Source organism: Triturus cristatus, chromosome 6, assembly GCF_964204655.1.
Source record: "Triturus cristatus chromosome 6, aTriCri1.1, whole genome shotgun sequence".
Taxonomy (NCBI): Eukaryota; Metazoa; Chordata; class Amphibia; order Caudata; family Salamandridae; genus Triturus; species Triturus cristatus.
Window position 1 is genome coordinate 289,816,365 of NC_140589.1, and position 14,490 is coordinate 289,830,854.

Here is a 14,490-nt window from a genome sequence, read left to right on the forward strand (position 1 = left end):
GGTCCCCTATGGGTGGGGGTGGCAGGAGTGCTGGGGAACATAGTCACTATGAGTGGGGGTGGCAGTAGTGCTGGGCAACAGGTCCCCTATGAGTGGGGGTGGCAGGAGTGATGGGCAACGGGTGCCCTATGGGTGGGGGTGGCAGGAGTGATGGGCAACATAAGCCCTATGAGTGGGGGTGGCAGGAGTGATGGGCAACAGGTCCCCTATGAGTGGGGGTGGCAGGAGTGATGGGCAACATAAACCCTATGGGTGGGGGTGGCAGGAGTGATGGGCAACAGGTCCACTATGGGTGGGGGTGGCAGGAGTGATGGGCAACATAAGCCCTATGGGTGGGGGTGGCAGGAGTGATGGGCAACAGGTCCCCTATGGGTGGGGGTGGTATGAGTGATGGGCAACAGGTCCCCTATGGGTGGGGGTGGCAGGAGTGATGGGCAACATAAGCCCTATGAGTGGGGGTGGCAGGAGTGATGGGCAACATAAGCCCGATGGGTTGGGGTGGCAGAAGTGATGGGCAACATAAGTCCTATGAGTGGGTGTGGCAGGAGTGATGGGCAACATAAGCCCTATGGGTGGGGCTGGCAGGAGTGATGGGCAACAGGTCCCCTATGGGTGGAGGTGGCAGGAGTGCTGGGCAACATAAGCCCTATGGGTGGGGGTGGCAGTAGTGATGGGCAACAGGTCCCCTATGGGTGGGGGTGGCATGAGTGATGGGTAACAGGTCCCCTATGGGTGGGGGTGGCAGGAGTCCTGGGCAACACATCACTCTGGAGAAGTGTGGCTCAATGGTTAGAGCGGCAGACCCTGATGCTGAGATCTGGCCCAGGACCAGGGTTAAATTCCCGCCTCGGCGGGTCTTGGGCTCAATTTCCTCGGACCTGGTAATTCTCGCCTTGGTGGCTATTCTAATCATGGGTCCCACTCTGCAACTCTGGGCAATAGCTTGCTTAATCTCCACAACAGCCCCAACAGCGCTGGGATGCCTGGCCTCACCTTGGGGGTGCCCAAGAGTGGACATTTCACAGGGAAAAGCCAGGAAGGGTTCCACAGCGGTATGAGTACAGCGCCAGGACACCCTTGGGTAACAGTGTGCTATACAAGTACAACAACACATTTACAACACTATGAGTGGGGGTGGCAGTAATGCTGGGCCACAGGTCCCCTATGAGTGGGGGTGGCAGTATTGATGGGCAACAGGTCCCCTATGGGTGGGGGTGGCAGGAGTGCTGGGCAACAGGTCCCCTATGAGTGGGACTGGTAGTGGTGCTGGCCATGCAACCCCTATGGTGGCCTGTTGCTAGTGGCCAGGATATAGATCCTCTGGGTGTATGTGACATTTGGCGGGTACATGTCATTTGTTTGTGTGGTGGGTGTCTGACTTACCGTCTGCGCCGTCCGCATCTGTTCCTGATCCGGTCATAGATGTACAATACTGGTATGACCTGCGCGATGGGATTCATGATGTGTTCGTCTTGTACACGCTGCTTGTTGCTCTGTCTCGTACCCGTTGCAAGCTGATCCATCTCGTAGCCGTGGATTGTGTTCTGGCACAAATCGTACCTGATATGCTTCTTTTCCGGATGCTGTGACGTGCTGTACGTGGCGATCCATCCGGCGCGTATGATTTGCGCATCGCACTTGTCCGGTCTGAAACTGCTGTGGATTCTGCTTCCGGCCGACTCGGTTCGGCATTCGGAGATACGGCTCGGACGGAGAAAGAAGCTTGAATCACAGCCTACGTGTCGGTCGGATTTATGTCAGTTATGCGCATCGTGCTTCATCGCCCGGACGGACCGGCTCCGGGTACGAGTCGGTCGCAAGGTAAGGCTACAAACAGCTATCGGAGAGCTGTACGACCCGGATCAGAATCGACCCCTTAATGTTGATTGCCCCGTAATCTTCATGACATATTAAATAGCTACAAGTATAAGAAATATCCATTCGAAACAAACATTTAATTTTTAGGAAGTCAGCAAAAGCTTTGCATTTTTGAGCAAGGCAGTTTTGCAAAATAAAAAATGAAGTAAATATTCTACTTAAAATAGTTCATATAGCGCTCTGAGACCCTTGGGTCCATCAGTATTTTAGAAAACCACTAACTAAAAATAAGTTATGAAATGAGTGTAATATGCATTGCTTAAATATAAGAAATATCCATTAAAAATCTTTCATTTATTTTAGAAAGAAACAACAAAAACTTTATATGTATAAGAAGGATAGGTAAAAACTTTTTACTTTATTTTTAAATACTTTGCATGCCACTCTCAGGCCCTTGTGCCTGTCAGTACAGTAAAAAATGGCTACATAAAAATAAAATATGAAAATAAATAAATTTATATTTTAAGAAATATCCCATCAAAACCAATATGATATTTGTAAACACAAACAAAATTATTTTAAATAATACTATGTAAATACTTTGCATGCCACTCTCAGGTCCTTGTGCCCTTCAGCCAGCACAAAGAAAAAGTCAAATAAAAAGAAATTATGAAAATAAATAAACGTACATTTTAAGAACTTTCAAAACCAATATGATATTTTTAAACACAATTTAAAAAATAAAAATTATATTTAAATACTTCATTTATTATTTTATATTTTACTTAAATATGTCAATCTCAGGTAGAAGGGTTCTTGTCTCTGTCAGAACAGTAGAAAACAGTTAAATAAAAATAAATTAGGAAAATAACTAAATGTTGTACATATAAAGACATATACCCTCAACCTCAAAACCAACATATTTTTAAACACTTACAACAAAAATATTTTTTTTAAATTATGAAATATGAAAACAAATATCTATAAATTCACAGATACATAAACACACATATATAAATACATATCAACTGTACAGGAGTTGTATGAATATTAAATGGAATGAGTACATTTCCAACAGTACTTCCTAATGTTATCAAATAAAACAAACCGAGCTATAAACACCTGGAACTGTGATTACATATCCGATTCATATTTTCTATTTATATAGAAAGTTTGCTCTTCGATCTTTAATATGAACAAACTTTTCGATTGTTCTTTTGTTGAATTCTGGTATTTCCTTTATTAGCTCGTTTTCCATTGACAGCATAGCCAATGCATTAAGTCTAGCTTGAGTCATAGGGGGTCATTAGTATAGCGGGCGGGTCGCCACCGCCCATATGGCGATTCGCCCGCTAAAAACCTCCACCCGCTGCAAATTCCCCCCCATGACGGGGGGGACCCCGGTGGACGGGAAGACTGTCCGCCCGTTTTTCCGTTGGTAGGCAATCCGGGCGGAAAAGCAGTTTATATGGTGGCGGTGTCTGGTAGACACCGCCATTCATATTACTGTGTAGGCGGGGACCTGGGCAGGCAGTTGTTGACATTGGGGGCCCGTAGGGGGCCCTCAGGGATTCTGGGGGGTGGGGGATGCACATAGGCATTTCAATGTACAACATGGCAGGCACCACGCGGTACCTGTCACATTGTGCATTGAAAGGCACAGGCTGCCTTTGTGGCATTGCGGCGGGCAGTGTTCTCTGCACCTCCTGCCACAATGTTGCAGATGCGCCATGCGCCCGCCAATGTGGCGGGCGCATACTAATCGGGAGTGCTGGACCGCCGCACCCTCAGCGGGCAGTCCCGTTTCCCAAGGGTATGGCAGGCGGACAAAGTCGGCCCGCCGTACTAATGGGGCCCATAGTGTTTCGCAAAAACGTTTTTACCCTCTTTAGTGTGGAAAAACATCGCTCAGACTCTGCTGTTGTCATGGGTGTAGTAATGACAACTCTTAAAAGCTTTATGGTCTCAGAAAAAGATTTCTCTAAGTTGTTTTCACACAAAAGCTAAATAAAGCTATGGCACCACCAGTAGTTTGATGGAAGTCACGTCACCCATACAGGACAGAAAGTTCTGTACGCAATCTGGCCTTGTCTAACATAGGATAGGCTTCTTATTGTTTCTGCGAGTGCCTCAACTGGGAAAGATTTGTCATTTCTTTCAAAAAGGTCACTTCACAATAGTGTTGCACTTATAAGATGCTTTGTGAATGCAAAGCGCTCTCTGGCATAGACCACAATAATGTCACAGACTTCTTTTGCTTCTTGGGTCAAAGTATTTATTTTCAGTCTCCGGTTTACAAATGTACATTCTTGTGGCAGTGTAGAATCCAAACTGTCAATGGATTCCTGAACTTTGGTGATGCTTGTCACAAAGTCTGTAGTAGCTTTCTGGACAAACACAGTGTCAATGTCTCGCTTTTGCAATTGATTATATAAAATGTCAACCTGGGGCATTATACGGTGAAAAAGAAACAGAAAGAATATAAATTCTCTATCATCTAATGTTCTACTAAATCCCATAGCTTCACATATAGTATTTGACTCAAAACCACCACTGTTTGCAATGGTTGACATGCATTCAAGAAGATCGTCTCTTTATTAATAAATTATCAATATTGCTCGAATATTGAAGTTCCAGCTAGTTGCAGACCCTCTTGGAAGTCTTCTTGAAACTATTTGTTCAAGAATATCAGTCCTTTTCGGGGAACGTGCAAAAAATGCTGTTATACCACCAATCTCTGAAAAGAAAATTTTAACTCGAGATATTTTGAAGGAAGCCTGTTCCATAATTAGGTTAAATTGGTGGGCATAGCAATGAATATAATGTGCATTTGAGTAAACTTCCCTGATTTTCTTTTGCACCCCACCTGTTGCACCACGCATGATGCTGGCACCATCGTAGCTTTGGGCAATTAGTTTTCCTTTAGCAAATTGCTCAGGGAAAACAATGTTTAATTCATTAAGAATGGCTGAGGCAATTGTTTCTCTAGATGAGTCTTTTAGATGTGTGAAACAATAAAATCTTTCAGCTACCTTGCAAATTCCATCACTGTAGTGGAAGACTATAACTGACTGTGTCTTAGTAGAGACATCAGTTGTATCGTCAGCTTGGATAGCTACATAATCAGTGCTTCTCAACTGCTGTGTAATATATTCTCTGATTACTTCCAGCATACAGTCCAGCAGTTAATTCTGAATAGTTTTAGAAGTGCCTTTAAACACTATGGCTGTTTTTAAATGTGTTTCCATAGCACTGCCAATGCTGGAGACAAAATCAACAAGGCCCCTGAATAAGCCAGGATTTAGAGACTCTTCAGTTTCATCATGGCACGTAATGCCAATTCAAAGGCACCACAAAACAAATAAAATCAATTTTGATAAAATGTATCGGTTTTTATCCACTTCTGCATTATGTTTTCTTACTCCCACACAGTATGCTTCGTTCAATTGCTGTACAATGTCCGATTTTCCGAAAAGAGATAATTTCAACATATTTGTCAAATGGGATTTACAGGAATCATGTTTTTTTATTTTTTCAGCCAGATGCTTTAGGTCAGTAACTCCTGTTTTTGTCCAGGCAACTTCACCTCCAAAAAGTAAGCAAGGGAAACAGAATAAAGCATTTTTAGAAGTGCTACCAGTAAGCCACTCTATCCTATAATACCATGTTCTGATAAACAGACGTGTATAACCCTGTCTCCTATCTTTTGCAGACTGCTCAATTTTAATTTCAGGTTTATCAGCTCCTAATGTTTTCACTTGCAGTTTATCTGCAATTAGTCATCCATCCTCATTCTGACAGGAATGCAACTGCAGCAGCACGTCCAGCTGTCCCCCAAGCGGTATAGCCTTGTAAGTAGTTCAGAATTCCTCCTGGGATCCTGTTAATAATTAAAATATGATGTAAGCTTTGAGGCTAGGTGCCATTGCATGCACAACACCAGTGGCGATTGAAAAGCTTGAGCATGTCAATTCAGTGATATGCCTAGAATTTAAAGGGTATATTCCAATTATGGGTCCCTTGAATTACTATTATAAGGATAAAATCACTATATTTTAGGAGTAAACCTTATACATTTGGACTTTACTTTAGATGGCAAATAATTCAAAACATGTTGAAAATTTCCATAAAAAGCATACGACTTGCATTGAGCAATACCCTTTAAAAGAGTTCTAGGCAGATCTCTGTTATATCCAGTAGCCATCTGTACCAAGCACAGCAAAATAAATGTATATTTTTCCAATTAAGAGTTTACCATTGCAGTTAAACTATTTCCAAATTCAAAAAATATTTGGATGGAGCTATTCTACACACAAGACAGACTATAATTACATCCTATAGACAGTGCTAGTCATATCAGTGATCCTTTTACTAAATGGACTGGTGTCACACTGTCACAACACTTTAGATAGATTTTATATATCCTACTCACTGTACATACTCTGTGTGCATTAAAAATATGGTGCGGAAAAAAGGAGACTGAAAAACATTGGTGTGAAAAACATTGTTGACTGAAAAAATAGAATGAAAGTAAGTAGTGGCTTTCATGCATTATACAGGAAACATAAGTGTACCGGTAGCATGGGTAAGGGCCCTCCTCCCAAAGTAGACAGGAGCATTTAAAATAAGGTGGGGTAAAGGGTCAGGAGACTGGCAATGAATTATAATGATTCAGGTAAAGTTAGCGTTAATGGATAATTACGGGATTTTAGGGTACCACTAAGGAGTAGTACAGGGCTATTATGAATCAGGGTAGCATTATAGAGTAGTACATTTTTTAAGCATCAAGAAACGATAGAATGTATGGGCAGTTTGAGGTTTAATATCTTTAGGGATGGTAAGCATTAAGGTATAGTAAGGGATTATTAGGCTACAGTTAGATAAATGAAAGAGTGCATACAATAATAAAAGATTTTAAAATCACCATTTTTGGACTTTTCATAGTTAATCATGAAAAAACACAAAATTATCCCCTTAAAATTCTTACTCGCTACAACCTCATACTCTCTGCACTGTTCTGCTAGGATAAACCAACAGGCCTCCACACCTAAAGACCACACAGTTGGCACCCATACACAGCTGAATGTGGACCTTTGCGGTAAATAGAGAAGCATGTCCTACCTTCTGGCCTGAGGTCAAGGACCAGGAAGTTTCGATCAAGGTTCTGTCGCAGCAGGGCCGGAGCCACCACATGTCTTCTTTCGATATCTCGCAGTACTGATCTTGAATGAGATTATAATACGATCAGTCTTAACTCCAATTTCTCATGTGCTAAAAGAATTAAAACAAGAATTATTACCAACAGTTACTGCACTGTATTCATGTAATGTTTCTAGCAAATGTGCTACCTATACAATACTGTTTTACACAAAACAAATAAACACAAACATTTAAGATAATAAATTCAGGTGGTTTTAATGGAATGTGCATGAGTGCAAGTGAGATCTTGGGTTTCTGCAAGCAGTGTGATGTGTGTAATTTTGTGTAGAGTTGCTGGTTTCTGCAAAGTGCATACAAGTTTAAACGAAGATATGTGAACCAATGTGTGTGTATGTTTTAGTATGTGTGCATTGCAGTGAGTGCCTGTGACGCTGTGCATGAACTCTAGAATCCTGTTGTTGTAGTGAGCAGAGTTATGGGAACAACTCGTGTGACTCTACTGTGGCTGAACCCCGGCACTGCCTGCCTCTGTGCCTCTTACCAACATTGGCTCCATGTGTGAGGCCCGCCAATACAGCAGTATGGGGCCATAGACCTGACAGTGCTCCTTCGGCCATGCCGGAACGCAGCTCAACTTCCTGCCCCGTGGACCCCGTGTGCGAGACTGCAGACAGACAGAGCAGCGACTCCAAGCCCCAGGTACTCTCTCGAGGGCCCACGGCCTGACTTCAACCCCCATTGCATTGAAGACCTTTCCGAGGCGGACGTGACTAGTGGACTGATTTGAGGATTACTATGACTCCCTCAAAGGGAGCACCTGCATCTTTCTTGAGCATTGTGATGCCCCAGGAGAATGAGCAATTAACTTTACTACTGGCATACTCTTGATAAACTGATTAGACTGTTGTCATTTAGGCTTAGCTTTAATTAGATAAAGATGGCCTCTTTTTCTACAACTGGTGTGAATTATTTTTGTGGTGTCTTTTACTGTGTTACTTTACTATACGTTACACTAATACTTTACACATTGCCTCTTTGATAAGCCTGCCTGCTCTGCGCCAAGCTACCAGACGATGAGCAGAGGTAATCTTACATGTGTATCTGAATTAACCTGACTATAATGGTGGGTTATTGCTGGCTTAGGTGTGTACCCTAGCCAACCAAAATCTCCATTCTTAAGGGGGACACATTCAGCAGCGCCTGCAGGTTGTCTGCTTTCATTCCAAGCAGCAATGTGCAAAAGGGGGTGGGGTGCTTATCAGATTCTATCAGGTTGAATTTAAAGGGCCATCAGCATCCTTATGTTCCAGGGAGCTATCTAGAGCTTCACACCTAGATTCAAAGGCCTCGACCGAGGCGAAGCAGCTGCCCTCATCCTCCTGGACCTCTCAGCTTCCTTCAACACCGTTTCCCACCAAACCCTCTGAGCAAGACTCCACGACGCCGGCATCTGCGACAAAGCCCTGGATGGATCAACTCCTTCCTCACCGGCCGAACACAGAGAATCAGGCTTCCACCATTCAACTCAAACCCCACAGAGATCAGCTGCAAAGGGCCTCATGGATCCTCCCTGATCCTCACTCTCTTCAGCATCTACAGGGCTCCACTTGCAGCCATCGTCAGAAACCACAGACTCAACATTGTCTCCTATATCGACGACACCTAGCTGATTCTCTCCCTCACAGAAGAACCCAGAGCCACCAAGAGCAACTTCCAGAAGGAGATAAAGCAGTCTCCACCTGGATGAAGGACAGCTGCCTCAAGCTTCGCTCAAACAAGACCTAAGGGGCTCATTATGATGGTTTTGACCGCCCGCCAGACGTGCGGCAGTCTCACCAGTGCAATTAGGATGCGCCCGCCATACTGGCGGGCGCATCCTGGCCTTTTAACATTGCAGACAGTGCTGCTGGCTGCAGCACCGTCCACAATGTCAAAAGAGCCTGCACAGCATTTCCCTGCACTACTTGGCAGGCACCACGCGGTGCCTGCCATTTGGTGCATGGAACTCATGGTATCCCCCCAGTGCATCCCCCCCACACACACACTCAGAGGGGCCCACAATGACCACTACCCAGTGGCCACACTCAATACCGTGGCATCTTCCTGGACTCCTCGCTCTCATTAAACCCCCAAATCAACGCTGTTTCATCCTCCTATTTCCACACGCTCCATCTACTTCATAAGATCTTGCAGTGCATCCCCACCATGATGCAGAGATCCGGGACAAGGCCCTCGACTGGATCCACTCTTTCCTCTCCGGCAGAACGCAGTGGGTCAGACTCCCACCTTTCCTCACGGACCCTACACCAACCACCTGCGGAGTCCCCTAGGGGTCCTCCCTCAGCCCCAGGCTCTTCAACGTTTACATGGCTCCGCTCGCCCCATCGTCAGAACCCATGGACTTAAAATTGTTTCATACACAGACGACACCCAACTCAATCTCTCCCTATCTACGAACCCAATGCAGCCAAACACAACTTTCAAGAAGGAATGGAAGCTGTCGCAAAATGGATGAAAAACAGCTGCCTACAACTCAAGACTGACAAAACAGAAGTACTCATCATGGGCCCACACCCCGACGCCTGGAACGACATCTGGTGGCCCCCGCCCTCTGAAGCCCACCCATCCATGGACCACTCACGCAACCTTGGTATCATTCTGGACTCTAAGCTCAAAATGGACTGCCAGATCAACTCTGTTGCATCCTCCTGCTTTCACACCCTCTGCCTCCTACCTAAGATCTTCAAAAGGAGCCCCCTCGAGCATAGAAAGACCGTCACTCACACCCTCATCTCCAGCAGACTCTACTACAGCAACGCACTCTACGCCGGAATAAACAAAAACCTTACCCGCAAGCTATAAAACATTCAGAACGCCGCCGCAAGATTGGTCCTCAACCTGCCAAGACACTGCCATATCTCCCAGCACCTGCGCACACTCCACTGTCTCTCCATCGAGGCTAGAATCACCTTCAAGTTTCTCACCCACGCACACAAAGCCCGCCACAACACCGGACCAGCATACCTGAGCAGCCGACTCAAATTCCACCCACCCAAAAGGACCCTACGATCAGCCCAGCTCTCCTACGCCATTGTCCCCCGCACCAGAAAGACCAGATTGGGAAGCCGCTCCTTCTCCTTCCTCGCGGCCAGAGCCTGGATTGCCTTATCGCTCCACCTCAGACAGACAACATCACTCCCATCTTCACGCGAAACCTCAAAACTTGGCTTTTAGACAGACCACCTCCTTGATGGACTGGAACCTGCACCTCCGCTCCTCCCCAGCGCCTTGAGACCTTTACGGGTGAGTAGTCGCGCTTAACAAACACATGATTGATTGATACCTCAACCACCACTTCTCCTTCAACACGTACACTAGGCATCTCCACTCTGTCCAACTGGCCCAGGCCACCATTCCACGTATCAGCAAGATCACTGCTGGAGAAAGATCCTTCTCTTTAACTCCTGGAACTCCCTGCCTCTCCACCTCAGGCAATCACCATTACATCCGCAATTCAGGAAGGACCTCAAGACATGGCTTTTCGACTGAACCGCAGATCCCCTCACCCACTCCCCTCACCCCCACTGTTTGAAACCCTTATGGGTAAGGAGTTGCGCTTTATAAAAATGAGTGTGTAAATGAATGTCCAGGTTGTGTTGCATAAGTGAGTGAGGGATACAAGGTGTAAGAGTTGCATGTTGTTTGTAGCTCACTGTGCTATGTTAGCAGGATTACAATTTATGAACTCTCGATAACAACTATCTCTGTTAAAAGCAGTGACCCACTTATCTAGCTACATAAAGTAAAAATATTGTCATCTGCATATTACGTGATCTGCTTTGCATCAGACATATTAGAGTACATTTAAAAAAACTTGCAAGGGTTAATATCATATTAACCCTTGCTAAATGTTTTTTAATGCGCTCATGAGGCATTATACTAGACCTGGAAAACCAACTGGGCAATATGCTAAAATAATTGTATAAAGCAGCATATTTAAACAATGCAAACATTGCACAAAAAATTTAAAAGACAATTTATTATTTCACACTTACCTTATCAAGGAGCTGCTTCTGTCCTAGTTGATGGTCTCGATGCTGGTTGCTGTGTGCTTTGTGCATCTCTGGACCTGCTCCTGCCACCTTCAATTCAGAGCTGCTGCTGGTTCAGGCTGGACTGTTCCCATCAGGCACAGGGTCAAGACTGATCTGAATATAGCTGTGTCTGAACTGGGGTGGCGAAGTGAGCTAAAGAACGATGATGGATTTAACCCAGATCTGTGACTGGGGGTGAGTGTCTGAAAAGTTTCAGCGCTCCGTCCATCATCTCCTTGTGTATGCCGCTGCCTGTAGTGTGACAGGTCGAGTGCCGAAGTCACCCAGCCAGTTTGTTACCTGTTTAACACATATAGAAGCCTGATCCAAATTCTTCATATAATGTTCGATCAGTTACAGATATCAGTCATTGTCACTTAGATTAGCACTTGGATGGCTTCGATTGTCCGAAGCTGGAGCCTTTTGTTTTGATTTATCAATGTGCTTAGCGAATTTGAGCGCTGATTTTGCATCTGTGAAATAGTGGGAGCTCCTTCATTTGTGATCTTCAGTTTTGCAGGATAAAGGAGTTATGCCAGATTTCTGGAGCAATCTCTTAACAGGCCCAAATTCTCACCTGGCCGCTTGCACCATGGGCGTGAAATCTGGAAAGAAGGATAAGCTGTTGCCCTGGTGGGTAATGTTTCCTCTCTACCTTGACTTCCTTAGGATCGTATCTCTGTAATTTAGCAAACATGCTATAATGGGCCTTGGGGTAGCACCCACTGGAGGTTTGGGGGTCAAAGTTCGATGCTCTCTTTCCACAATGAACATGTTGGATAGGTCAGGGCCAAATAGTTTGTGCATAAGGTTTTTGATGAATAGTTCCATATTCATGATTGCGGAAGACTCTGGAACACCAAGGATGCATATGTTTTTCCTCCTTGAGTGCACTTCAAAGTCTTCATTCTTTGCCTTTATGTCATCCAGGACCTTCTCCATGTGCAATAGGTGATCTTTAGATTCAACCTGGAAGTCATGAGCATCTGATGCCCTGTTTTCTAGTTGATCTAATCGCGTTTCGTAAGTGTCCACGCGACCCCGAACTTGCTCAAGTTGGGTGGTGAGTCTGTCTAGCTTATCGTCTATAGTCTTGAGACTGGTCCTAACCTCCAGTACTGCATTTGTCATCCTCCTGTGTAACAGGAGGGTTGTTCGTTGGTGATTCCGAGTCGTGGGCACCCTCAGTTTCAGCAGTTCGAGTTGATCTCCTGTTGTCAAACGAGATTTTCATTTGCTTGGTGTATGTCTTCCCCATTGTTGTACCGTACCAGTGGCTAATGAAAAGCTCCGAATAGCATGTGTTTCAGAGTATGCTGGTTGCAATAAGGAGTGGCGCACAACAGCTATGGGGCGCCTGGAGTGTCCTGATGCATGGTGATTGACGTGTGCTCCGTTGCTTGTGGGACGCAGGTTGCAGTTCAGCTGCTTGTTACACTCAGTCAGTCCGGCGTGACTTATTTTCCCCCTTTGCTATTCTAGGTTGCAGAGTAAATCCATATTTGGATAGTGCAAACTATTCACCCTTACAAATCTCAAGGCGCTGGGGGCCATCGTGGAAATTAAGTGAGCTATTGCCCAGAGTCATATTCCCCAGAGTCACATGGTGCTGAGCAGAGCTACCGCCGGAGCCGGGGATCGAACCGTAAACCCTGTGCTCCGAAGTCAGCTGCCCTGGCCGCTGCACCACACCTCTCCACTTGAGTGAGCAGCAGCGGCAAATAGTATTGTGTCCCAAGATTCTGCAGTGCGATGATCAGTGCAGGCCTCAATCAACTACCAACTGGTACATGTGCTGGGAGGTCTTAATAGCTTACAAGGATGGAGGGATCCTACGCACGACCGAGCGAGGAGCCTGGAGACAGTGTCTGAGGCGCCAGCGTATTAATTAATTTTATATCATCAAATAGGGCTTCTGAGTGGTCGAATTTATTTGCCCAGTGACACTCTGTGTTCGCGCAGGAAGGTCCCTCAGTTAAGCAAATATGGACCATAGTGCGGCAGGGGCATGATAGCGGCACACCAACCTGCTTGTGGCGCGATTTACACTGACGAATAGGCAGTCACAGCAGCATCCGGTGTGCAGGTGGCCGTTCGGGCCGCAACCCCGGTTCCTGTCCGCAGATTCAGGCCCAGTCGTTAACCACAGAACAGACGGGTTTAGCCGGTGGCGTTGCGGGGCCCACCCGCCGAGATGCGATGTTCTGGAGGGCCCCCGGACCCGGGTGCGTCTCTCCTGCCAGGTCCGTCACAAACCCAGCTCAGGCTCACCTGTCCGCACAGGGCCCCTGCCAATCGCTGGGCCGCGCCTTCGGCCTCGATGTAAATCAGCCGGGCACGAACAACTTGGGCGCGGCACCCCTCATCACCAATAGCGCCAGATTTACTTACCTATGGCACATACCTGCTTTCTCTGTACACTATGGTACTTGTGGCTGCCAAACACTAATGCAGGCCCCCTTGCACTTTGGTGCAAGGGTGCCTGTGCCACAGGCAGGATTGTCTTTGTGCAGGACTGGGTACCTTCCTGCACATAAACAATCCCCTGAGGCATTTTCCTCATTCTATGAGTGATGCATTCTGAAGTATTCATAAAAAGAGGAAGAAACAAAGAGAAATATGCATATTCCCCCTTGTTGCGCCTCACCTGAGAAGGCATAGAAATTCGATGAATTCCCAGGTTTACTAGTGTTAGTAAATTTGGGAATGCACCAAAAACCTTGGATGGATGCGCGAGAATACCCACACTCCACTCATGGAATGCCTTTCCAATGCAGGGTAACTAAAGGAAGAGACTTGGGCTGCCTTGCATTACTTCAGATACACTATGCCACACCTGTGTGGCAGAGTAAATCTGATTAAGGGCTTTCGTCGCCTTGCATCGTCTTGCGTGATGCACTGGCGATGTACGCCCTTAGTAAATCTGGGCCATCGAGTCATACTGATATTGACAGAGATTTAACAAGATTTTGCATCGAGGTTGCACCACTTTTACAGTGAAGCCTTAAGCAACATCAATGTTGGGATTTACCAAGCCACACAAATCATCATTTGTGTGGGATTTTATTCCAAAAGTAAGGCGAAGCAGCACATATCACTATTATGCTTTATTTTGCATCTTTGAGGCATTACATGGGTTGAGCATGGGCATTCCTGTGCATCCACCAATGTATTTTGACGCAAGACCATATTTACGAAAGTCAGTAACTTAGTCTGCCTGAGGTTGGCATGGATGACATAATGAGAAGGAGCATCTTTATTTCTCCTCGTTACTTCCTCTTTGCATGTCTGCTGTATACTGCAGAACACATAAAAAATTGAATGAACCTCTAAGAATAGTTTTTGTGCTGAAGGATGCCTTTGTGCACAAAAACTATTCTGACCCAAACGTAGGCACCCTTGTGTCATTCGGACAGAG